Source organism: Corvus moneduloides, chromosome 13, assembly GCF_009650955.1.
Source record: "Corvus moneduloides isolate bCorMon1 chromosome 13, bCorMon1.pri, whole genome shotgun sequence".
Classification (NCBI taxonomy): domain Eukaryota; kingdom Metazoa; phylum Chordata; class Aves; order Passeriformes; family Corvidae; genus Corvus; species Corvus moneduloides.
This window is the reverse complement of record NC_045488.1, coordinates 7,710,555-7,737,016: the sequence shown is the minus strand read 5'-3', so window position 1 is coordinate 7,737,016 and position 26,462 is coordinate 7,710,555. Positions and strand designations below refer to the sequence as shown.

The 26,462-nt window shown below is 43.0% G+C and overlaps 1 long non-coding RNA gene across 1 annotated transcript in view; it reads right to left on the bottom strand.

The window, feature by feature from the left end:
• Window positions 1-26,462, bottom strand: part of LOC116450651 — a 50,233-nt gene that overhangs the window by 16,707 nt on the left and 7,064 nt on the right. The window contains exons 3-6 of the long non-coding RNA XR_004242879.1: window positions 18,540-18,726; window positions 16,601-16,697; window positions 14,222-14,577; window positions 6,927-7,014 (exon numbers count right to left, since the gene is read on the bottom strand). This is a non-coding gene — a long non-coding RNA (uncharacterized LOC116450651). The remainder of the gene's footprint in view (window positions 1-6,926; window positions 7,015-14,221; window positions 14,578-16,600; window positions 16,698-18,539; window positions 18,727-26,462) is intronic.

The window sequence follows — 26,462 nt, the reverse complement described above, 5'->3', positions numbered from 1 at the left end:
GCAAAACCCCACTCCAATCTGAGGTCTAAAAGACGTTACATTCACTCAGACTTCATCCATAGGAACTCGTAGTGATGTTTCAAGTGGGTGCTGAGCGAAGGGGGAATTACCAGGAATGGAGCTGGCGTTGTGGTTTATTTACACCAACACTGTGAATGGGCAGGAATTCAGCTCTACCACCTTGCCTTCATGATGGAATCTGTGTTGCACCCAGGCTTTAGCTGCTCAGGGAATCTGTCTCCTTTAGAGAGCTCACAGCACTGATCTGGAGGATTTTATTGCTGTGTCTCCCACCCCTGCCAGCGGGAAGTTCCTGTTCACTCACCGAGGTGTCCCTGCGTTTCCTGGACAGTGTAGAAAACACTGATGAAGACCCAGGGAGGGACCAAAACTGAAGTGAACCCCATTAAGACAGGAGCTGCCTTCCTGTGTGTTTCATTATTAATACTGAGTTCAATTACTCTGATTTCTTCTGTTGATGAATTAATAGCACCAGAATCAAGTCCCTGGCTGATACCCATTTGTCTTTGCTTATAAGTGCTAATGTGATCCTGTTCCTTTAAAATCAAACTCCTGCTTCAGTCACTTTACATCTTTGCAACACTAACTGTCTTTTCACTAATTGGTTCTGTGTAAATGAAACAAGCTGAAAAACACTGTGGCACCAATAAATATTAATAAGTTATTGTTTGTTTTCTTTACCTTGCTTATGAATTCATACAAAGACAGTGCTAAGACATTAACTCCAGTCTATTAATTGCCACCTGATAATTGCCACCTGATACTTTTCTCCTGGATAATTAGGTACCCATTAGTTCTAATCAAGTAGTTACTTAATTATTGCAGTAATTAGTCTAATGGACTAGCAAATTGAAGCTTTATCACTTTTGGATACTTAATGTTCCTGACAGAGTACTTCACAAGTGTCAGGGTTCCTGATTCAGCAACCTGCCATGGATGAACCCCCTGCTGCCATCTCCACCCCACCCACGCTGCTCCCCGGACACACACAACACAAGTTGGGAGTGTGAAGCCAGAAGCAACATAAATTTGAGCCCCTGCTCCTCCTCGTTCCCCTTCCCGCCCCTGCCTATGCCTCACCTCCTGTGCTCTTACTGCTCAGCTCATTCCATGCCAAAAGAACTTTGTTGGGAAATTAAAAAACATCTTGGCATGGAGATCACATGCGTTAGGCTGTACAGCAGCGTGAGGCAAAGAAAGGAGCTAATGTTGGCAGGTGTGGGAAGGAAAAAGCAACTGTGAGGGGAGAAATAATAAGGAGTGAATACTCATATACAGCCCTGCTTGGAAAGGGAAAGGGAGAGGAGAAAAGCAGGCTGGTGGTAAATGAAGGCATGGCTCCAGGGTCTGGGACTGGTAATAGGTCTCTGTTTCATCTCCAGATTGGAGGTGCAAATCTAACAGAGATTTTTAGTGAATAAAAAATATGGAAAGTCTTTTTTTTCTGCCCATGGCCTCTGTATCACAGAGTTGGTAGACAAGAGGCCATTTCTCTGACCCATAGTTGTATAGTTAATATCACACTTAATTCTAACTAGACTCTCAATCCCACAGTTCTACAATATTCCACTGAGAAATGCCATCCTCACCCCTGTACTCTGCCCATGTCTTCATCCAAGCATCATCCTTGTGCACTGTGCTTGCTTTTGGATACTGTGTTTGAGATGGATATAATATGCACAGACATTTAGAAGCATTAAATGTGAATTTATCTCTCCCACTGCTCATCTGATGCAGACTCTCTCCTGTTTCTTCATGTCAGATTTGTATCAGAATTGATCATCAAACCCTTTGGCAAGTGTCATCTGCCCCAGACGCTGCAATGTGTAACATATAAGCATTCATTGTACTGGGAAGGGGAAAAAAGATTGATCCTGACCAGAAATAAAGAGGCTAATTCCATTCAATAAATGCTTGACAACTTGCTAATGATTAAACTACTTCACATATGTGGTAAGATTATGTATTCTGAAATAGATGTATTTATCTCTCTTGATCGGATAGCTCATGTTTCCATTTCTGCTAACAGTGGAGCACAATCTCAGATATTACCCCGAGAAACAGGCTCTGGAACATGCCCTGGGTGGGTCCTGCAGGAGCCTGCTGGGTTTCCAAACAGCCAGGTACCTGGGTCTGCTTTTTATGGATGGCAAGGTATAGGCTGGTGGCACTGAGGAGAAATTAGGGGTGCTCACCTGGGTTTTGACCTACTATGGAACTGGAACAAGGGCAAGTTGTGGGTCAGATGTCTCTTATGTGTCAAAAGCTGTGTAATTTATAATTTAGGTTACCACACAGAGACCAGAGTCCCCTACTCTACCATTTAATGCACACGCATAGACCAAATTAAACCCCACAACCTAGAATCCTTGCAAAGTATGGAATTTATTTTACTTATTGACCTATCCTCAGTATGCTCATATTATCAGAGCGGACAAGCCAACAGTTTTCAGGGGAAACAAGTAATTTAGTAACTTCATCCCTCCTAGTTCTTCTCACTGCATGAAAAGCAGTGTCCTTTTACAGTTGCTTTGCATTCTTACCCAAAATATGACAGACCATGACAGAGAGGTCACTGGCTCCTGAGTTTTCTGCCACAGCTCCACATGCATCCATCACAACCAGCTGGGGATGTTGTTTCTTCTGAAGTTACTCTTGAGGTAACAGTCAATAAAACTTCATGCTGCTACTGGAAAATCCTGCCACAAAACTGCTTAAACACCTGTGTGGGGCTGCTGAGCAATAACAATCCCATGCACTGAAAGCAAAATTAGGCAAAGCATATTTGTCCCATTAAGAAAACATATTGCTTGAAATTACAGTGCCCCAGGATGCCTAGTTCTTGCTCATGGTGCTGGATACAGAGGAGAGGGCTCCCAGCTCTGTTCAGCATGGGACCCGTATTGACCCGATTTCAAGTGTTTGAGAACACTGTCAAAGCAACCTGGCAGAGAAGGTTTTGATGGTGAGAAACAGCAGCATCCTTGTCCATCAATAGCCCTAAGTTGTAACTGATGCTAAAAAATGAGCAGAGACACCTGAGGAAGGCAGAAAACCGTGGAAAATCAGTGATGCTGGATCCATCTGGGCTCCTGAGTACAGCAGGCACACGAGACCATACATGTATCCCTCAGCGAGCAGCTGATAGCTGGGAAACACTGACAGCCTCATCTGATTCCCCAAATTACTTGGATTTCTCTGTCCCACTGGAAACAAACTTGGTGCAGAGCCGCTTCCCCATGAGTGCTCCCCAGTGCATGAGCTGGCACTCGGGGGACAAAGGGGCAGCAGGCTGGGGGGACCATCACAAGGGTCTCACCCAAACTGTGCCAGCTCCAAGACTGAACAGAGACTGTCTGTCTCCAGCACTATTGATCCTGCACAAGCACTAAATTCATTTTAAGGATGCTGAGAGACAGCGAGTACACTATACGTGACAGATGTTAGTCACATTGCTTAATGTACTACTCGGAGGTGTTCACATGCTCTCGTGATGAGGGTGCAAATAAAATCAAGGCAGAATAGAGTGAAACAGGCTGAGAAAGGATTTTTAGTTTCAGAAAGCAAAAAAAGGGATTTTTTAGCTTGAGGGGGAGTAAATATCTTCATATTTTTCCCTCTGGATCTGACATCATTGATTTTTCCTCTGGATCTGACTTTGAAGCAGACTTTTAGAATTCTTCAGAAATGACACTGCAACCAGCAAATTAGAAGACAAACTGAGAATACCATTTATATTGAAAATAGCAGGAAAAACCGTCCAGTGATTATTGAGAGAGATGCAGAACTCATCAAGGCAAAATGGTTTGGAAATCTTATGAAAGAGAAAAACCCCCCCAAAATAATAAAGCAAGATCTTTTGTACCTTTCCCCACTTCTCTCTGTGCTGTTTCCAGCACTTCAGTTCACAGGCTCAGTTGCAATCAATTTTAGCTTGTAACAATTCAGCAGTTTAAGATCTTCATAACAGTTTAGACCACCGCTGTTCAATGGGCTGCACTGCTTTTGGAAAAGCCTGCGAGTCATGCTGGGGAGGAGTGTAAAGTGCAAAGGGAAGGAAGAATCAGGGAGACAAGCTGCTTCCAATTTGTCTATCCAAAATCTAGGATACTTTTATGGAGTGCAGGTTATTACTGGAAAGATCCTAGTCTTCACCTCTTTGAGGAGCTCTCTGAGTGCTTCCTTTATGTGTTTTGCCATTTTCTTGCTTGGAGCACATGGAACAAATGCCAGCCCATGGGATACAGGGGATAAGGCAAGATGAAAGACAACCATTCAGCTTTCTGCCACTGAATAAAGCAGGGCTGCTTGCCTCTACGGGAAAGTCAGTAGCAAAGTACCTACAGGGTGACCACTAAGTGGTTCCTCATGAGAACCTCTGGCAAACACCAAATGCAAAACACCTTTCACAAAGGTAATAGGGATTTTACTTAAAAGAGGCCCCCTGAAATATTAGTGAGGGGTAGCTGTCATGGTCAGTCTGGCCCTTGCTCCCATCTCCTGACGGCCAGGAGCAGTCACATCCTGGGAAGTGTTTGGCACCCAAGCAATTCAGTGGCAAAATGACACTCAAAAAGCAGTGGCTGCAAGCAGAATCTGAGGAAAGCAGAGTGATTAATTACTTTGGAAGGACACCCCAAGCCATAATGTCATCCAAGCCATAATTTCATCCTCCTGGCCATAACCAGGCAGAGAGGTGGGAGCAGCAGCATGAGCAGCAAGGATACAAACAGCACGGGCATCCTAATCTGAACCAGCCCCCCAGAAACAGTCTGGGGCTGCTGGATGGCCTCTCACTTGTCCTCTTGGAGCAGCAAGTTCCCTGCTTTCCTGCTCACCCTGCTCTCATCATTTACATCATTCTAGCAGAGCATTGAGATGGTCTGAGGGCACCAGTAAAGACAGAGGACTGATCACTCTGAAATTTGGCTGTGTGGGTGGTCAAACTCCTGGGTTTGGGGACCTTTGCTTTTTGTTGTGTTTTGGAGGATTTTACAGGTTATTCTCAGCTGCCTCTCAGACAGGGCCATGATGAAACCCAACATCTTGCAGAGACATAAAATGGAAAACAGGCAACTCATCAGAAAAGTAGCAGCTGTTTTACACCATCACTAAACAAAATCATCATACACTAAAAACTAGATTTAGCAGTTTCAAAGAGCTACTAGCACAAAATTAGCTGGAGACAACAGCGTGGTTTTGTAACTGACAGTGCTTCACTCCAACGCCCTAATTCATGCAAAAACAACTTAGGAAACATTAAATGGCTGGTGCTTTTGGAAAGGGGAAGAGCATCCACTTTCAGTGGCTGCTTAGGAAAAACATACAGATTTATTACATCATCTTTTTTCCTTTTACAAATTTTAAATAAGAATTGTGTCAAAACTGCCACCTCTTAAATAACAACGATGCTATAGTCCTCCTGACAGAGGGAGATACCAGCTTTTATTGGCAAGTCATTTGTATTTATGGCAGGCTGAAAGCCAGTAAAGAGGTTGTGCAGAACTTTAACAGTGAATGAGATGGAATAAGAAGGCCTTGAGCACTTTGGATCATCAAATACTTCAATAACTGGATATGGCTGTTCATACAACCATAAATTCATACACATAGAGAGGATATAAAGACACAATTGGCACATGAATGGACTTTTTTTGCCTTCTGGAAGCTCATATGTGTGTGTGTGATCTGTGCTAGATACAGGTGCAACAAAATCTTTCCTTCAGCCCAGCTGTGTCTCCCATTGAGGATAAAAATTTCCCTGTGTCGTAGAAATATCCTGCCCATAACCAGCACATTTTATGAGAGCCAGAAATCTGCCTGGCAAGAGCTGATCACTCTCTGCTACCAAAGGATATGTGTCTTGGCTGGAGGTCTGTCATCTTTTAACAGTGAAGGGGTGAGTCCTGATTGCTTGGGACTAGATTTAATTTGTCCATACAATTACTAAGATAAGAACTTGGTGTATTTTCCCATGAAGTAACTGCCCTACTCTCGCTGAGGTCCTTCTATATCTCCCATATTGTCAAGTCCCTTCATCTGTGTGATCTGACCCTGCCTGTCTTAGGGGATTCTCCCATCAAGTCCCATCAAAATCCTGCCTGAGGGAAGAATTCAGGGCTGGATATAGAGTGAAAAAGGAATAAAGTTTTAGCCGAGGTCTGGCTATTTGTTCTGTGCAGACAAGTTGTGGCCCTGAAGAAGTCTTTTGTTTCCTAAAAAATTGTGAGGGTGGGAGTATAAAAAATGCCCTGTACTTCAAGGGTATTTTTATTTAGATCCTACTCTTCAAAAGACTGTGTATAGCAGTAAGAGTCTAGTTGCAATCTAAAGTTTGAAAAGTTGCAGACTCTTGCAGACAGTCTGATGGATCTAAATTTTTCAGCTAAACAACATCTATGCTCTTGACCTGAGACCTAGATTTCACATTTCAGGAATTAAATGAGCATCATTTTCTAAAAGACATTAGACCAAGGCTGGGCTATCCAAAGGATGGCTTCACGATTTAGATGAAGATGTTGTCATGTCAAGGAGACTTAAAACCTGACATATCTTTTTTCTGTTGAAAAGCCAGACCCAGTTTGTTATACCACATTGTAGCTTCTTATGTGCAGGAGACAATGGAAAAGTGGAGGTTGTTCTGGACTTAACGCTTCTTACAGGATTGTCTGCAGTAACAGGGCATAGAGCTCAGTGCCCCAGACAATATGGCCTTGCCTTATATTACTCTGTTCCAAATTTATCCAAACACTGTGCCAAAAATGTGCCAAAATATAAAGGGAATATTTGTGACCTCTGCCAAACTGTGAATCTTCTGTGTCTGAGATACCTCATGCTTTGATTAGACTGAAGGAGCTGAGCCTGAAGAAAGGGGAGTGGGATAGGAAAGGAAAGCTATTCCTTACATGATGCTGCAGAGTTCAGGTGTGCGTCTGAGTGCTCATCCTCCATCCACGCAGAAATCCTGTTTTTCTCAGGAAGGTGTTCAACCTGCTTTTAAAAAAAAACCCAAAAATAAAAAAAGATTAAAACAAAAGTAAATTGTGATGTGGACAAGCAAAGGAGATGTTTCTCCCTTGAAATTGCTGTATTCAACCTCAAGGAATTGGACCCCTCACTTTTCCTTGGCTGCAAACAGAAAAACTCAGCTTGTGGCTCACAGGTATGTCCCAAAGTGTGATCTTCTGGGATCTGGGCAGCCCCTACAGCCACCCAGATATGCCACTGCTGCAGCCCTGGGGAGGTGGAGAGAGAGCCTCCTGGCAAGCAAGGCACAGAGCCAGAGGAGAGATTGACTGATCTTGTTTCAGATCAGATGGATGGCTCTAAGTGACCTGTAAAGACACTCCCTGAGCCCTGAGCCACAGCATTAAGAGCCAAGACACCACTAGCACGTCTGAAGTAGTTATTAGTGACTGAAGTAGCACTTGTCAACTGTGACTTCAGTTTCAAGTAGTAGTTTAACAGCATCAACTAGGAGAAAGGTTATATCTCAGTGCATGCGGTGTGCTTCTGACACTTAAAGGAAATAATTGGTAGACTTAGAGCAGGGGCAGATGCCAGTGGTAGAACAGGGGAGGAGGTTGGGTACTCGAAACAAAACTTCAACAATATCGTGTGATACAAGAGCCAAGGATCCATCCTAAGCCCTGGCATATAAAGTATGAGGAAGCTGTAACCCAACCTGTGGAAGGACCTCTCTTCTCCCCACGTGAGCTGGGTTGCTGTGATTTCTAAAGACTCATCTACAGCTGCAGTTTGTAGCCCTGTCCTAACAAGAGGAAAAAAAAATGTTGCCCCTTGAAGTTGTTGGCCAGCCTTTTGGAAAGGACATGTAATGCAATCTCCAGCTGATTTTTGGCTTCAGGACAGCCCAAGAGAGAAAACGTGTGTGTGTGTATTCATGGGTACTGCGGAGAAGGCAGGAAATCGTCTGGAATGAAATGCAGAGTCTCATTTTACCTGTACTTGGGCTGTGTGATGCTCAAATAGAGGAATTAGCATGCAAATCCAGCAGTCCCCTAGCTGTCACCACCTTCCAATTAGCTGCATTTGATTTTGGTGGGCGCTGAAGGATTGTGTCAGCAGGTGAGGTGGGATGTCTGAAGGGTGCTCTGGCTGCCACGGGCAGGAGAGTGCTGTGTGTGTGCATGTTTTTCCCCTGTGCTGATAGCTGGAATGATGCTGGCCTGCCAAAATAAAAGCACTGCTGTCACTCACTGGCCAGAGGAACTGATTCTGGTCTTGGTGACCCTACATTTCTGCAAATATTAATGTAACAACTACAGAATCATAGAATATCCTTAGTGGGAAGGGACCCAAAAGGATCGTCCAAGTCCAACTCCTATTTGATCCACCAGTTATCAAGGTCAAAGCATGGGTGTCTCAAACATAGTTTGGAACAGTCTTTCTGATTCTTGTACCATTCTGCTCCCCTACTGCCATCTCATAACCATTTTCTAATTTATATTATTGATTACCGGCATTGCACGAGGCATCTCACAGTCCTCCTCGCTGAGGTTAGGGAGCTGCTGTGCTTGGTGCTGTAAAAATATAAAATATTGCTCTTATCCCAGGAAATGTTGAAACAAAACCAGGGGAAGAGGAACTGGCAAAAGGAGAACATAGCAGGAGAACATGCACCAGCATAAAATGCAGCTGCATCCAGGGAAGAGGAGCTTTGCAGACTTACTTCTTGCTGTCATAGGGAAACAGTGTGTCTGTTCTAGCCAGCCTGCCTGGGAGGGTGGAAAGGATTCTGGCTCCTTGGATGCCCCTCTGACCTTCTCCTGACTGTGACCAGCAGTGTTTCATCAGACCAAGCTAAAGAGTGAGGCAGAAGAGTGTCTTCAAAGTAAAGAATAGCTTGCACTTGTTGAAACAGAAGAACTCTCATGGAGAAATATCTTCCTTTACAAGAAGGAAGCCAAAACAGCAACACATTGGTCACACTGATAAGCTGGAGAAATTACATTTACAGAGTAATTTGGAAAAATGTACATGTGATTCAATTTGTCCAGAAAAATAAAGAATGTTTCCACAGATAAAATCCAAGTAATTCTAAACCTCTGTAAGAGTTTCAGTTGTGTGGAGCACCAGAAAATTCAGCATCTTTTCTGTTTCTTGAAACTAAAACTCAGAAAGATATAGATATTCTTTAGGTAATAAATTAGAGGGAGGTGAGCCAGTTGAAAAAATTCCTTATGTTTGAAGCCTTAGTAACAAATATGAGCTCCAGGTCATGATAGAAAAAAAAAAGAGAGATGCAAAGGGGCAAGATGTTGTGAGGAAGAAGCTGGAAATTCATGGTCAGCTTAAGATGACAGCTCACCGTAAGTGAGTAAAAGTCAAAGGCACTGCATGAAATGTCAGTTTTGGACAAGAAGAAACAAGTCCAGAGTAGACTTTTTGATGTGATGCTTGAGCTTGGATATGCAGACAAGTTTGCCAAGAGAAAGGTATGGGAGCAGAATGGAAGAGAATAAGGATTTATATTTGTGAAGCTAACATGAAATTGGAGGGTGGGGAGATGATGAAGAGCCTGCAGTCCACCAGAGCAGCATCGATAAAAGACTGAGACCTGGGTGCTCAGAAGAACAGATTTCAAAAAGTAAGCAATAATGCCAAAAATTGCTAATGGTCAAGAGGCTGCGGCTGGCAAATTGCTGTCAAGTTTTGCCTGAGAAATACAGAAAGGGTTTGTTGAGAGCAATTTCAGTGGGATGTACATAGAAGGTGGAGAAATCACTTTGAATAATCCTAGATAGGAAAGGGGGCAGGGTTTCCAGAGAGGCAAACAGACGCAGAGAGAAATGTTTTCAAATGGAATAGAGCATTGTATTAATGAGAGCTGGAGAACACAGAAGAGTGAAAGGTTCAGTAGCATGAGAAATGGAATGAGAGCAGAAACTAAAGATCAAGAGATGAAATTAAACTTCTGGGTTATAAGGGTAAGAAAAGAAGAAAAATGTTTGTGACTGATGGCAAAGGGAGAAAGAAGCAAAAAACAACCTGATTCATCTTTCTCTTTAGAAAAATAAGTGAGAGCCAGAACACTACTGTAAACAAAGAGGAAAAGGGGAAAGTTGAGGCAGAAGTAAAAAATGCCTTTGGAAGAAAATATGAGAGATGAGGACCAGGGTATGGAAGAGAAGAAAAGAGAGGGCATCACCAGGAGAGAGGAGGCAGATAACTCAGATGTGGAGGAGAAAGTGGAGTGGACCTGATAACTGTATCAGTGGAGGGCCAGGGTGGGACAAACCTGAGGAAAGGCAGAACAATAGATTCCAGATCCAGCTTGACCGGCAAAAAGATCATTGAATTTCTTCTAAAAGCAAGGAACAATGGGAGAGGGCTTTAAGTTACTGTTAATAACAACATAGTATTTAATCGTAACAAGAATACCGATGCTACTCTGAGCTATACACATCTGTTTCTGTTGGATTGGATTATCTTAAAAGAGAACAAGCTAAAAAAGCTTAAAAGAGCCCCCCTGCCACCTTTGGCACCTACCCCAAATCAGGCCTGCACATCCACCCTGTGTCTCACTGAGACTGAGAGCTTCTGTCCTTGAAATGTTAAACTCATTATCTGGTAGGTGTGGACAGTCTTGTGTATCACAGAGCCAGGAAGAAATTCGACATCAGCATGTCACAGGGAGGGGGGAAAAAACCCAACTCCTGAGAAATGTTGAGAGCGCATATATTTTTGGCAGAGGATACCAGCCAGACATGTCAGCTGATAGCATCCATAGGGCTGGAAGACGGAAAATGAACTGCAGTACAACAAACAGAGATTTCACAACTGAAAGCAGCACACTGACATTTATATTAGCTCCATTTGACATGACCTGATGAGCTGGGCTTGGCTGGAGCAGAGGCTGTCACAACAGCCACCATCCACCCATTCCGGTCCAGTCTTCCAGCCCCCCTGCCCTGCACCTTCCTCACTCTCCGGGAAAAAAAGGACATCAAACCCATCCTGGTGCTCCTTGCTGTGGAAAGGTTGGTTCCTGGGCCAAATGCTCAGCGAATGGGTGGAGGCAGTGCTTTTACCTTGTTCTGATTGAGACCTTGTGGCAGACTATGGCCACCAATGCAAGTCAGGAGGGCTTGACAAGCTCCATCTAGAAAAGAAACGTGGTGGGGTCAGCAGAGGTTCCCCTCCTCCAGGCTACTCTGCACTGACCAGAGTGACTCCTTTGACCTTGGTGGAGTTACCTTGATTTACCTGAAGGAAATAGCAGAGCCCAGCCCGATAAATTCCGTCTGGTTTATGGCTTTGCGTATGAGAGAAAGGGAAGTTCGGACCTGCAGTCCCCAGGGCTACTTTGGGGGCTGACTGTCAAGGTGTGTTTTTTATTGTGTGTACTGCTTGTCTGATGATAGGAACTAAATTGAGAAGAGGCTCATTTCTCACAGGCCACTGAGCAACCAGAATGTGCTAACTGTCATACGTAGGAAGCACTCAGGTGTCGGGATTGTCAAGAGAGAAAGTGCAGTGCTTTTTATTAACTGCAAGAGCAATCAGCTCTGTCTGGGTCTGCTCAGTCTTGTGGAAACACATAGTTCACACTGGGCAATGCTCAGAGGCTTAACACAGGTATCAACACGGTGCCTCCAGTAATAACTTCACATCAGAGCTGTTGCATTACAGAATGTTGCATAGTCACAACTGTACTTGTGGTGCTTGGTAGTCTGATCCCTTGAAGGCATTTGCTAAGCCTGAATAGGCTGAAAATTGCACAACTCAATTGCATATTTAAAATGGATTTTGTCTTGCCCTCTAAGGTCTTGCACAGTGCATGCAAAGGCTGCGTGCACCCCTCTGCCTGGCGTGGTGCCCTGCTCAGAGGCTGCCTGTGCTGCTTCATCCTCAGGTCTGAGCAAATGCAGCTGCTTCCAAGGCTTTGGAACAGAGAATACAGCTAGGCAGAGTGGGGCATGGCAGAGGGACTCTGAAAAGAAAGAGGATGATGAATGTTCAAGGTCTGATCTGAAGAGGCTTTGAGCAACCTAGTCTAGTTGGAGATGTCCCTCTGCTCACTGTCTGTCTGCTCTTGGACTAGATGACCTTAAGTGTCCCTTCCAACCCAAAGTATTCCATGATTCTGTGAAGATGATTTCAAGACACTCGTAGTCTTTTTTTCCTCAAATTAAGTTCAGGTCCACTGAGTCCTTCCCTGGAGGATGTGAAAATACCCTCAGATTTCAAGGGGAATTCAATCTGATCTTGATTTGAATTTGGTTAACTTGATTTGAATTAAAATTGGGTTAGATTCAAACACAATTAAAAAACAAAAAAATCAAATTACGCTTTTGAGAAGTGTTTCTAACAGCAGCATCAGTGCCATTTAATGGTGGCAGAAGTGTCAGATGTGGTCCGGGTTTCATTTGCATCCCAACACTGTGTCACTGCTGGACTCTGTGAAAGGAGCTCAGGCACTTTCTCTTCTCAGCTGGGATGTCTCCAAACATGACCCAAAGCCACAAACACAACCAGATCCCTGCAGCATGCATAGGAAAGAGGTCAAATATCCCTCACATCCCTAATTTGCTTCCACACTGCCTAGAGCTTATCAGAGACAGTATAAAAGGTTCAATCTCTGACAAGGAGTCCCTACATCCATAAGAGCTGCTACATCTCAGGAAGCACCAGAAGTGGGGAAAATCTCTAACCTGTTGCCTCAGCTGGGAGTTGTCTGCCTGAAGTGATGGGTCTATTATATTTCCCTAGCATAAAATCAGCCCACAATTAAATATATATGTGTGGGCAAAGTTCCAATCTGTTTACTTCCCCACTCTACCCAGGGAGAGCCCTGAGAACAGCATTGAAACAAGGGGCCAGCTGGGCCAACAGAAATGTTCACGTCTGGCTGCAGTGCAGCACTTAGCTGCAAACACAGAAAACAGCCCACTACATCAGAGAGAGAAAAATGAAATACACGAGGCACACTGCCACTGCAGTGCTTGAGCAGCTCCCTTTTCACATGGTCGGGGGTGCTCAGCGTCCCTCCCTGCTCCCCGAGTGTGCAGTTCTGCCTTGTGGTGCTCAGGGAGATGCCTGGCCCCAGAGCCATGCATGCAATCCCCTGGGTTATGGGGTGGGCTGCATGTTGTGAGGACAAGCAAAGTGACACATCCTGTCACCAGAGCAGGGTCGGTCAGCTGTACAGCAGTCTGTGCCCTTAGCAGGTGCTTCAATGTCAAAGGTATTAAAGCTGGTTATTTTCAGCACTGTGCCAAGTGCCGTGCAGGCTTGTTCCTCCCCTACCCCCATTCTAATTAAATTTATAGGGAGCAGCTATGAGCTGGGCTAAGAGTGGAGCTGTCAAGTTAGGAGGGAAGTACCAGCACTGCAAAACCCTCCAGCTGGAAAGACAGAGTTTCTGATGGTTGCTGTATTTTCTGGAAATTATCTCTCCAGTCTCATCTCTCATGTATTTCCCCATATATCTCATCTCTCTGTCTCTCACATACCCAGGTGCATGCACACACGCAGAGGCACGTGCCCACTCTCTGAGTTATGTGCTACAGTGCCTGGATTTGGTGGATTACCCCTGTCTTTACAGGAATATATACAATATAGCTGAGGCCTCTATCCTTCTGCCAGCTACATCAGCGTAAGGCAGGCTGTTCCAGCAGTGAAAATGCCTCATTTAACCCTAGATACAGGCAGTTCTGTTTTCAGTGGAGCTGGTAACAACAGGTTTGCAGCTCTCAACTCGTGGTCTTGTGACCGTGTGGTGCAAAGTTGTCCCAGAGTTTGTGCCTCATCCACCACCATAAGACTTGTTAAAGAGTGCTATGGGCATGTCCTGGAAAAACTGGGACAATCTTGGTCGCTGTTCCAAGATTGATTTCTCCAGCAAGGCAAAAAACTGAGGTCTTCACATGGTTTACAGTGAACGTTTCCTACAACTTTCAGCTTTACATAAGACCATCCCTGCAGAGACCATCAGCTCTCTGATTCTGCCTGAGTAGTGCCTCCAGAGACAACAGCACCTTAGGGGATGGGGCAGCCCCAGGACCTAAAGGATGCTCTTTTTCTCCTCTTCAATTGTTCTTTGGGGGTTCCCCTGACCTAGACTGGGAGAGGTGATAAGATTGCAGCCAGCAGCAAAATGGCAGCGTGCCAAAAATATATATTTTCTACAGCCCTTCTGAGAGTCATGGTACTTCAAACTACAGTGCGTTCTTACCTGCACACACGTGGAGTGCATTGGCTGGTCTGTGTGGCACAGCAGAATGTTCATCCAGTTCACTTCCCTTTGGCCGCATAGAAGAACAACAATTCCAATAAAGCTATCTCATCCAGAGGTTGCTCACAAAATCACCAGGGAAGGCGGCTTGGTGGAGGGTTTCAATGTGTTGTTGTACACATTGCAGTTGGCTTTGAAGCAACTTAAACATCAGAGGATGATGTGATTCTGATTTCTACATCTGCTGGATGAGATGTTGCATTGCAAAGCCCAAATCTGATCCCCAGAGATTTTCAGAAGAAAAACTCCCTCAACAATTCTACCAGCACTGCAATTCCTAAGACAGTTTTCCAAAACTGAAAAAAATCAGACAAAGATGAGGTGAATGATATATAAGGGACTGAAGGATAAAAAATTCTTTTTGGTAGAGCAGGGAACCTGAAAGAGGTGCTGAGTGTCCACAAAGAATGGGAGGGAAGACAGAGTTCTTTCAAAGTCAGGCACTAGGTTTTCCCTGTTACTATTTGCTGGTTTGTCAAGGAAAAAAAGAACAAGCTAAAGTAAACAATCCAAAACTTCATGGCTGATAATGTTAGAAAATCTTTCTTTAGGTGCTGGTCATGGGTGACACAGAGAATCAGGTGCATGTGATGCCTCGGTACCATCTTTAAGTAAAATCTAAAGAGTGGGGATTGGGTGCAATTTAGGTCTCCTCATGAATGACTTAAGTTTTAAGATGTTTTGAGATATAACCTGAAAAACTTGTCATCCCTTTCTGTCCCACAGAGGATAACTAACGCTGTAAAATGCAGCAGGGATGTGCACCCCTTTCTGATGTCAGGCCCATTTTAAGGTCAAGCATTGAAATTCTCTGCTGGTGTCAGCTGAGCTTTTGTATCTCTTCCTAGAATTTTACTCACCAAGGACTCTTAAGACCATGCACATTCATTAGTTTAAAAGAAGATGTAATTACCCATCCATGTTCCATTTCCTCCTAACCTTGCTCATGTAAGTAGGTGGCAATGAGTGCATTTGCTAGCTGGTGATTACCAAATTAGTTGATTGATAAACCTTCATGAGCATAACTTTTAGGGAAAAAAAGTGAAGTATTAACTTTAATGAGTTGATCTTTTACTTCAACATGATGTAATTTTTATTAACTTAACTTGAGCCAATTTATTAGGGTGGGAAGGGAGAAAGGGAGAGAGCTTGTATTCCTTTGAACTCATACTGCAACAGAGGCAAACAAATGGGAAAATTTCTTAATGTACTTATATTTTAAAATCCACATTAATTATAAATCCACTTATTCTTTGTAAAGGCAGGGTCTGCAGCCTGGTTGGGGGAGGGAATGGGGGTCATGTATAAATTGTCTCCCAAGGACCCCACTGAAATTTCCATAGCATTCGCCATATGACACTGATGTGTGAAAATTGACATGAAGATTTGAAAATTGGGACCGAGGGAGACCAAGCATAAAATAACTTCAATTTTGCGCTCTCTCTGTCTCTCAGAGGAATAGTGCAGTGGACTGACCAACACAACACAAACAAGTGAAGGGGAGAGAAAAAAATATTCAGGGAGAAGGATAGTAGTTATTAAAGAGAAAACACACTCCTCACTCACAGAGAGAAAGGATGATCAATGGACTTAGTCACAGAGAAATTCAAGCAGAAAATTGCTGCTGTTTTTTATCTGAGAGGCAGAAAGTTTAACCAAACCAGAATTCTCTCAACTCACACCCAAGGCAAACAGTGAAGAAAACCACTTTGTTTTGAAACAGCGGGAAAACTGTGTAAGTGTAAATTTTTGTTTGTGATTTTACAAATGTTATGATGCCAAATAAACTGTAAGGTAGAGTCCTCTCCTCCAGAAAAGAGCTACGTTTTATTCTCTATCTATCCTTTCCTTCTTTTTGTGATCTGAATGTGGGTTTTCAGAACTAAGTTTTGGTATTTTGGAGCCTCCTGCTAACACTTGTCTACGCCAAACCCAGCTTTAGGACCTGTTCCTTATGCCTCCCAATAAATTAATCATTTTGCAAAGGCAGAAGGAACCAAAACATCACTGGCCTATGGAAATAAAAGTTCCTCCCATGAATTATAACTGCTGTTCAGGAAATAGATACCCATAATTTTCTTAGCACTGACTAGGTATTCAATAGCTCACATCTTTGGGTTATTGGTCAAAAGGTTAACAGGTTAGAAATTCACTTTGGACTCTCAGCAGGACCATCCAGCTCTGCTGTGTTGCACTGCAGACAGATACCTTCCCTATCTGCAAGACCATGGGGTTTTTGCAAAACTAGATTTGTCATTAACTTAGTCTTAAAATTCCACATCTGATCTGCTCTGCTTTATGGAGACACTCAACACTCACCATCATCACGAGCATTGGAGGAGAGTCCTGTTGCTACTGCTGCTATTTCTCTTTTGGGTCACAAGTTGTTTGCTGGTCCCTGTTATCCCAAAGACACCTGCAAGACAATGGAAATGCAATTCTGTATATTTCTGCATCGTATATGGATAGAGATGAGACAGGCATGTAGACCATGGTTTTAGCTTTAAAACTACCCATTCTCTAGTTGCAGCAAGTCCTGAGGTCATTCTCAGGCTGAGAGGATGCACTGTGCAGTCCTGAACACTCAGCCGTCTCCCCTCAGCCTATTTTTCTCAGGATTACTGACTTTATTTTATTTAGCTTTGTGGCACATAAGGTTCCTTGTGCTTGCTGATATGATGATCTACAAGAGCGGTGTTCACATGCTATGGATCTCATTTATTACGAAGTGAAGTATATAATAATGAAAAATAGCTACAGCTATTCCTTCCCTCTCCAGGGTATCTCAGCACCCTTATGGATGACCGCACACACAGTCAGCTCCATAGAAACAAATGGAGGGGAAATGGCAGCGCACAGCTCCAAGCTGGAGGACTGAGTGCCTTTGGTCTGGAGCACGCTTGATCCATAGCTCCTGTTGAAGGCACATTACAGACGGTGCTGAAAAAAATATTTTTTTTGCAACAGCGTGCCTAGATGTGGAGCAGATTGGCCTTGTAGGAACTGGGGAGCGGGCAGAGAGGAGAATTCTCTATTACAGCAGCCTGTAGGAAGCATTTGTCAATAAACACCTTGAGGATTTTCTATAGAGTCCAAAGCAAAATGCCCCACGATTCACGGTCCAACACAAGAGCTGCCCATCATTGACTCTTAATGCTCTGCTGAGCATGAAAACAACAGCACGGAAACAATATGAAAAGGCCTTGCAGGTAATTTCACAGGGTAACAAGAAATGCCAGGCTTATTGTAATTACTGGCACTGGCGAAAACGGAGTTAGTTTAATTTAAATGCTGGGACCTTTAGGGCAGCTTCTGTGCTTCACACACTGCCTGGATTTTATAAATTTTGTGCTTTGACTCATCTGATGTACTTACATAAAATTAGATAATTTGAGTTGCACTCAAAATGTGCTTTTGAACTTCTTTCCTCAACTAGGAAAGCTAGGATGTTACATTTACATTAAAAAAAAAAAAAAGAAATTGGAAACTTACTTGATGATCACCTGATTCCAGCATCTGAGGCTTTAAAGAAAATAATGAGAAGACTACAAGAATTCACAATACTAGAACAATAACAAGGATGATGATATTAATAAGGGTTTATTATCATGTAAACAGAAAATAGAATGCAAGGCAGTATCTAATCTACAGCATCTAATGATTTCATTACTTTCTTTTACAGCCTGTTGCAATACACTGGCCATAAGACAGTATTGCCTTGAACTGTAGTTCTGTAATGTGTCTGTCTTTTATTTAAGTACTTACATCTCTTTGTACTGTGCCTGAATATGGCAAGGTTGATGCCATCTCCCTTTTAATGGACTCATATCATTAAGTTACTTCCAATTTACAAAACTGTGTGGTCAGAATATGGCTCAGTACTTCTATTAGCACTTTTAAATCACTTGGGAAATCATTCTAACAATTATTTCTTCACTCTAATAATAAAACTAATAATGTGTATGTTTCCTAGGTTTTTCTTCAAATATGCTTTAAAGGGCTTGAATTTCTGAACTTTAGAACTCTCAGTTTCTATGACGTCTTTGGTAAAAGCCCACTCATTCCAATACAAAGGTAATTTAAAAAAGATTTTCTGTACTTATTTATGTATAATCACAGTGCAGATTGCATCAAATGCTTTAGAATGTGCGTATAAAACACTCCTGGCTGGTTTCACGCACTTGGGAGATAGTCATCTCCCTGTGAAGTTCAAGATGAAATATTCAAATAAGAAGAAAATAAAAAGGATAACACCCACCTTAAAAAGGTCTTCAGAAACCTGCTGGGCAGAGTTTGAGGAGGAAAGATAGGAATGATATACTGCCATTTTTGAGAAGTGATGGAAGAATCACCTCGATTACTACCATGGAGAAACGTTTTCAAGGTAACTTTTAACTCCAGAGCAATAGTAGCAAATACTTTTCAAGCTGTCCCGAAGATTTTAACTAGAAAAGCAATATTCACAGAAGCAAAAAAGACAGTTATAGGCCATTGGGTGCAGTGTAATTGGCACTCAGCCCCAGCCACAGAGGTTGGAAGCTCTCTCTGAGTTTGACACAGGGCATATATTGAACTTGGAGGCAGTTTAGTGAAAGCTCATTTTCTTGGACTATATAGTTCTGTCAAAATGCAAGCGCTTCACAAATGGCTTCAGAAATCAAGATGGAAGAATAAAGTTCCCACAATTCTGAAATGTCCACTTTTAACAGTTCGGAAGTAGAGTTTGAGGTTTGTGTCTAGTTTTTATATATGTGCATTTAAAATAGTTTAATATCTATATATGTAAAACCCCCACAGTTTTAGATACACCGATATATAGTTTGATATATATGTTTATATTTTTAGATATATATATCTAGATATATGTGTGTCTGTGTGTGTGTGTGTGCAAATATGTGTATGTATTTATAAATATCTTTTCCTTTTTTGGAATTTTTGGAATTAGAACTTTCCCTTATTGGAATATTTCACTTATTGTAAAATTATTTTAAAAGCTGAAAAGCAAAATAAAACACTCTTTGTAAAAAGGATAATCTAAAAGCTCAAATATTTCAGAAGGGAAAGGAGATTAACCTCAAATTATTTTTGTAAGTGCTGATCTGCAATGGATTAATCAGACTTTTCTAACTGGAAGTAGAAAGTGAAGGAAGAAACTATCTGGCTAATCTTAAGGTAGATGCCATGAGTAAAATCAACTAAGTGTAGAGAAGAAACAGCCCTTCTTGTAGGCATCACTTTTTTTTTTTACAGACAAGGCTTCTTAAGGACATTCTTGATATCTTAATACCTCAATCTTGTTCAGTGTCATTTCTGAATGAGACCATTGTTGAGGCAACAGTGAGTTGCATAGCTCCATCAACCTTCCTTAATTTGCTTGGAGATTATGGGAAAACCTCTATAAATCAGTTTTATGACCTCATGAAAAACTTACAGTTGTATGGCATCACTTGCATGAATTATGAGATAGCCACAAAAAGGACCAAAGATGTCAAGGACACCAAAGTGAAGCTTTATGTACCCTGGGACATGGCAGCACATGTCACAAATCTACACTTGGTAGAAATACCAAAGGCAGACATGGAAGCTAAAATTCTCTGTTTCCTAAGCATGAAACAGGACTTGGAAAGGCTGGGAAAGAATTGTTAAAATAATCTTGATGAGAGTCATTAGTCTGAAGATGTAACAATTTAATTCTTCATTAGCATTAAAAAAAAAAAACAACCCAACAGAATGCGCACAGAAAAATATACTTAATGAGAAAAGAATGCAGGTCAAATACTCTTTTTCCTATTCAAATAAAAAGTTTACATAATGTCTTTTGTTAGAGACTTTATACAGTCTGAATATGCTGCAGCTGTGGCCACATATTCAGTATGTTCACAAAACAGACCTCCAGTTGCTCTTTCCTGGAGCTCCTTCCGCTTTAATATTACATCTCAATGTTTTTCTCATATTTGTCAAAACCTAATCCAATCGTCCCTGAACTTTATGTTGCTTCGTGGTACTGTAAACCTAAAGCAAAGCATGAACTTTGCAAATTGAGTTGAAAGCCGTAGAGACGAGCACCTGGAGGTCAGTTTTTTTGTAATGTTAGAAGCAGAGATAGCCATATATACCCTGACTATCAGTTAGGTGCTTCCATCAACACTAAAACCCTTCATAACATCAAACTGATTTTGGCACTGCTTCTTTTTGGAGGAAAGCTAGAAGAAAGATTCTGACCGTGCTAAAGAACCCATGCCAACTTTTTGAGGGGACACAACAATATTTGACTTCACATTTTAATTTTCTATCATCTAATAAAGAATTATTAAAAAAAAAAATTAACCCAAGTAAAATATTCTGGTTTTGTCAAAACATTTCTTTCTTTTATTGACACCAAATAAATCTTATGATGTTCCCTGGCATGAGTACTGGCTGTTTCCATTGTCACTCCATCCAGAAGGGAGCCAGGCTCCCAAATCTCAACCTCCCTGTGTTAAATGAAATGTTTATCCTCCACCAAATACTGATCAGCCTAAACATAATCCTGGTGCGATTTGCCAGGATAGAGGAGGCAGAAGGTCCTGAGCTCAGCCAGAGTTAGCCCTGGCCAGGCTGATGCCTCTCACCTTCCCTATGTCCCTGCAGCCTTGTGCTCAGGGAGGGGATGCAAACGTAGCTCTGTAGCACCTCTGGAGGGAGGATATTGCTGATGCTGTGTTGGCTGTGCTACACCAGTGTCCTGCAGCCACTAAAGGTGGGTCTGACAATATCTGCTCCCCCGCTCTTTAATTCTCACCTTCTCCCCTTCCTGTCCTCATTCAGATTTCCCTGGGACTGCTCTTATACCTTAGAGCCAAGCAGACTTTTAGTCCAGGAGAGAAGCAGCCACTGAAAACAAGATATCTGGGCCCAGTGTTGTAAACTAAATTATCCCATTTTCTATTTTAACAGGGCTTGGTGTCTCTCTTTGGAACAGAGAGCTGAGATGGAGAGATAGACTTTGCCTTCCTCCCCTCCACTGCTCTGCTCAGCTTGATGTTCCTACTAATTCTCTCACTCAGGCCCTGCTGTTTGAGTCTCTTCTCTCTTTTTTCCCCTCTGCCATTATTCCAGGTGGTTACTCATCCCATTTGACTCCCCCCAGAGTGTCACCAGGCTGCTGCCAAAAGCTCTTCTCTTTTCTCTCCTGTTGTGTTCACTCTTTCTCTTTTTTTAACTTTTAATCTTAGCCCTCAGTGAGGTGTGCTGAACAGCCATGATGAAGCATTGAGGATGTTAGAAAGTAAACTACTGGAAGAGGTCAGCAAGAGCAGAAACCAATAAAGCAAAAGAAGGAAGTTTGATATGTACGAACAAAGCAATTGGTAATGATGTGAAATAGTTGGGTCAAACAAGGGCTGTGCATGAAAAAAAGATTCACCTCCAAACACCTGAAAAGTTTACCTAACCTGCTTCTCCTTGACAGGAGCCAGTCTGTTGCTGTGAACCACTGCTAACAGCTTTATTACCTGCTTTATTTGCACATCTCAACACCCATATGAGTGTCTGGCCATCAGCAGCAGGGTGGATTCCTTTCTTTAAAAGAAACTCATGAAATCCTATAAGCCTCCTGTTTCCTTTTCTCTTCTATTCATTGCTGCTTATTACCTGAAAGGTGTGATTTCAGACTAAGCTTCCAATATCCTCTCTTGGCATCAGTAAAGCCATTGAATTCAAAGGGGTGGCCTCTGATGTATGGGATTGTTCAGTGTAAAGGTGGCTTTGTCGAGCTCCTACTTAGCCAGAGAGCAATCAGATACTGCAGCTTCTACTAGAGAGGGCAAAATTCCCAATTTGCCAAGCAGGGGAGCTTTGCTTACAAGTGGAAGATGCTTTTTTTAGACGGATTTCATGTCTGAATTCCCCAAATTGACCCAGGAAATGGTGGGGGGAAAACAAACAAACAAACAAACAAACAAAGAGAGAGAGAAAGGAAAAAGAGAAGAATCAGCTATCAGTTCAGATTAACCCATTTTCATGCTTGGGAAAACCAAGGTTTTTTAAAATAGATAGTGAAAACCAATGGCAATAGGGGGCATTTTGGGCACAGCATATTAAGGACTGTCTCCTCTCCTTTCCTCCCTTCTGAGGGGGTGGCAGTGCAAGAGGGCATTTATTTTTCCTCCTTGGACACTTGCAAGCCAAGACCTTTTCTGGCATTTCTCTTGGTACACCTCAGGGGAAATATTTTCATGAAATTTCCTCAGAAAGTAAAGAACTCCCTGTTGGTCCCTGCTGTCCCTGTGTTGCTGCTGACCCCCTCTGAGGAAGGGTTCTGGCATTTCCACAATGGCTGAGGTACACTGACCTGAAGGGAATAAAATTCCTGGAGCCTTGCTCAGATGGCAAATTGGACAGGACTTTTCCCTTCTCTGGGAAGGCAGCCAGCCTTCCAGCTGCAGCCTGGGCCACCTCGGAGCAGACCTGGAGGGCACTTTCCAAGACCTCAATGAGAGCAGCCTTTATTAAAAGGAGAATTACAATATTAATAGGAAAATTATTTTGCTGCTAATGACAAAGAACTCAGTTTCTTCATACTTGGACACAGTTATATTCCCAACTATGCCAATCTCAATATTATCTCAGATGGATGCTTGTTCCCAGGAGACCCTTAGGGGAGTGACCTTATGTCCCTCTACCTTTGATAAACCACTGCCTGCATGCATATAAATCAATTAACACCATCATCTTATGCTAATTTTGAATTTAGATGGCATGCTGGAGATAAACAGGGGTGTTTATGGCTGTCTAGAAGGAGACTACAATAACAGTCTTCCTTCTTCCCCAATACACACACACAAATACACCCACACCCAGTGCACATGCACATCGGGGTCCAGCAAACCCCCGACTTCAAGGAGCCTTCATTTAGCTTCTTGTGCTCTCTCTGTTTTCTAGGGCAATTTGGACAAACAGAGCAGCCAAAATAACACCGTGCAACATTTAAACATCCCTTGTCAGCCATTTGCTTTCTGGTTTGCTGCTGTGTCATTCCCATTCCTGCCTTTGTTGTTGTTCTGGTATTGCTTTGTTTAATTTAGGGTACTCTGAGGGTTGTGATGTTACCAGACTGGGAAGAAAAAGAGATTTAGAAGTGGAAAAAATTTACTCTATTCATGAACAGAGCTTCCTTTTTATCATAGCCTGACTATCCACAAGAAATAGCACATCCCAGCCTCCCCCCACCACAGAGCAGGACTTACTGGTGTAAATGATCAAGAGCCATGCTGAAGCACTGGGTCCAGACAACAGCAGCTGGGAACACATCCAGGAGGCAGACGGAGCCTCAAGACACAGGGGATGATCAAAGGAGCGCCAACAGCGTTTGTGTTCAGACCAAATGAAAATTTCTGTCTTCACCCCCTCCCTGGCAGTCAGGTGAATGGCTCATAGGTGGTGGCCAAGGAACAGCAAGCAGACACAGAGGAGCTTTATGGCCCTCCAAGCTCATCAGCAAAAGCTCCTTGTGCTTCCTTCTGGAGGAAGGACTTCTTGCCCAGGCTCTGTCTGGGTCTGGACAATGAGTGGAGTATGAGGGTGCTATTTGTAGAGCAAAACACATCAGTATCTGACATGTTTTAGTGCAAGACATGCAGAACTGGATGATGAGAATCTATTCTCTGCCATTGACATATCTCCATGATAAACATATTCATGAACTAGGGGTAATTTTTATCTCTGATCAAAGCTGTAAGCAGGCACAACTCTTTCCCAGTTGACAGCTCTGGGCAAGGAATGGATATGGCAGAATTGTCTAAAATACAAGTCAAGTTAATTTCCTTGGATCCTGCAATTCTCATCAACATGGGCATTTTCTGACGATGTGATTTACTTACGAGCAGTGCCCAGCCTTCTATGCCAAGGCAAAGAAAAACAGAGGACATATGCTGAAAAATTTGTAACATGGTCCCCTAATCAAGTGCTGGCTCCATCCTGTATCCTGTTATAAATTGTAATCTACATTGTGTCTACTGTACACATGTCATTATTCTTTCCTCCACTCTGCCTGATTGCATTAAAATACTTTTTTTAAGTCATTATTGGTTCTCCTATTATTTATATGTAGCTTGGCTTGGTGGCTATCCTCTTTTCTTTCTAGCAGAGGGACCCAAGGTTACTTTTACTCTTTGTATCTGAGGAACCAATTAATTTCCAGCATCCCCCAATGCCATCCCAATAAATAGAGGCTGCTGTAGCCATATTTCCTTCCACAGGGAGACCAGGCTGTTGAGCCAGTTCTGAATCCAGTCTTAGCTCTGCTCCATGGTTGAGATATTCAGAGGATGGTCTCAGCTGAAACCCTTACCGCTTGCCTGATTACTGTGTGTGCTGCTTTCCTTGCAGCTTTTCTGTTACACTAAGAGTACTTGTGTATCACTTTCACTCCCAACCCAAAGGGACCCCATTTCTGAGCAGTATTACAATGACAATATCCATGGTTGGAGAAGGAAAGCTGAGGGGTGTTTTTATTTTTATTGGGTTTGTAGTTATTTCTAATATTTTTGCCATAGACTGTTATTTTTTTCCTTTTTGTAGACTCCTTGCTTCCTCCTTATAAATCCACAAAATACCCTTAAAATTATTCATCTTTCATTTAAAACTGCTGGGGGCTAAACTGGTCCCTGTGCGGTCTGGAGTGAGGAATTAAAACACTGCAGCAGCTTTCATGGGAACAGGTGTCCTAAAAAGAGAGACAGGCACAGGCACACCCTGGGCACAACCCCTCTATAAATAACAGAACCCCAGCCCTCTTAAATATCCTCAGTAAATCTCCCTAGGAGTTTTAGGGAGACATCATATTCATTTAAGACTGGGCAGCCAAGCAGCTTCCTTGCTGCTTGGGGGCAGAGGAGCAGTGGCAGTGTCAGGCACACACAGACAGGTGGTTGTTTAGGGTGGCAAACTGATGGAGAAACAGCATTTATGGTGGTGTCTGCCCTTCTACCTCTCTGTGCTCTGTGCCTTGCCCTATTTTTGCTAAACTGTTACCTTTCAGTGTGGGGGAAGGTGAGGCTGTGCAGGTGGTTGCGCTCCCCAGGACAGGCAGAGTGATGTGACTGGAAGCTGGCCGAGTCCCGGCGCTGCTTTACGCCATCCCAGCTGGTGGCACTACATCATCCCTGCAGGGCCAGGCAGGTGCCTTGACGCTGGCAAAGGGGGAGGGCAGGGATCAAGCACGAGTCAAGGTCAGCAACACGAGCAGCGATGCAAGGGGAAAATGCATCACAGGCAATGGGGTGCTGGCCCCATGCTGAGCCTGGGAGCAGCTCAGAGAGGATGCTGTGAATGTGGGACTACCCAGCTACAGACACAAAACTGGGCTTTTCTCTCCTTGAGAAACAGGGAGAAAAAGAGGCTTCCTTCAGGCAGCAAAGCACTGTTCGGATCAGACTTTTCAAGGGAAGTGTGCTGAACTGGAAGGCAAAGAGGTCTGACATGGGCAAAAAACATAAAATGAAGGATAAAGTGCGAAATCTTGCTGGCCAATGGCAAGAAACCCCTCTGTTTGTGAATCTAATAGGCGTGTGACACACACATGGTGGTAGTACTTGAGCCTTCCCATCTGGCACTACTGATTAATCAAGTGCCTCTAAACCGAGGAAACCTCCGAAAATATCCATCGACAAGAGATGAGAGTGTGAGAGAAAGTAAGACAACTCCAACTGTGTCAGCAGAGGCTGTGCTTGATGCTAACAGGTGGTGACGAACATTGCGTGATTTAGAGCTCAGAGGGGAACAGGAATCTGAAAGATCAAGTGTCATTCCAAAACACTGACAGAGTTTGGGACCTGAACCTTCAGGCTTCAGGTCTTCCAGGACAGAGCAGAACATGAAAACAGGGAGAGGAATTAGAGAAATCGGCTCCAGTTCAGCATTTCCTGCCTTCAAGAACTCTTCATTATAAATAGTTAAAAAAGAAATTATGAGCTCACCTGATATGCCAACCTTCTTGAGAATGCAGAACAATGCAAAGTCTGTTTTTGTTCAGCTCTTAGACCAGCATTCAGATCCCATTCCTTGCTATCAGTAGCACCTTACATCCTTTACACATTAAGTTGCAGTGACACCCATACCCATACCCTATAGAAATGTTGATTGGCAGAATGAAGACTGGCAAAAGTCGGATCTACAAGGGATTTATGAATCCAATTCAGTG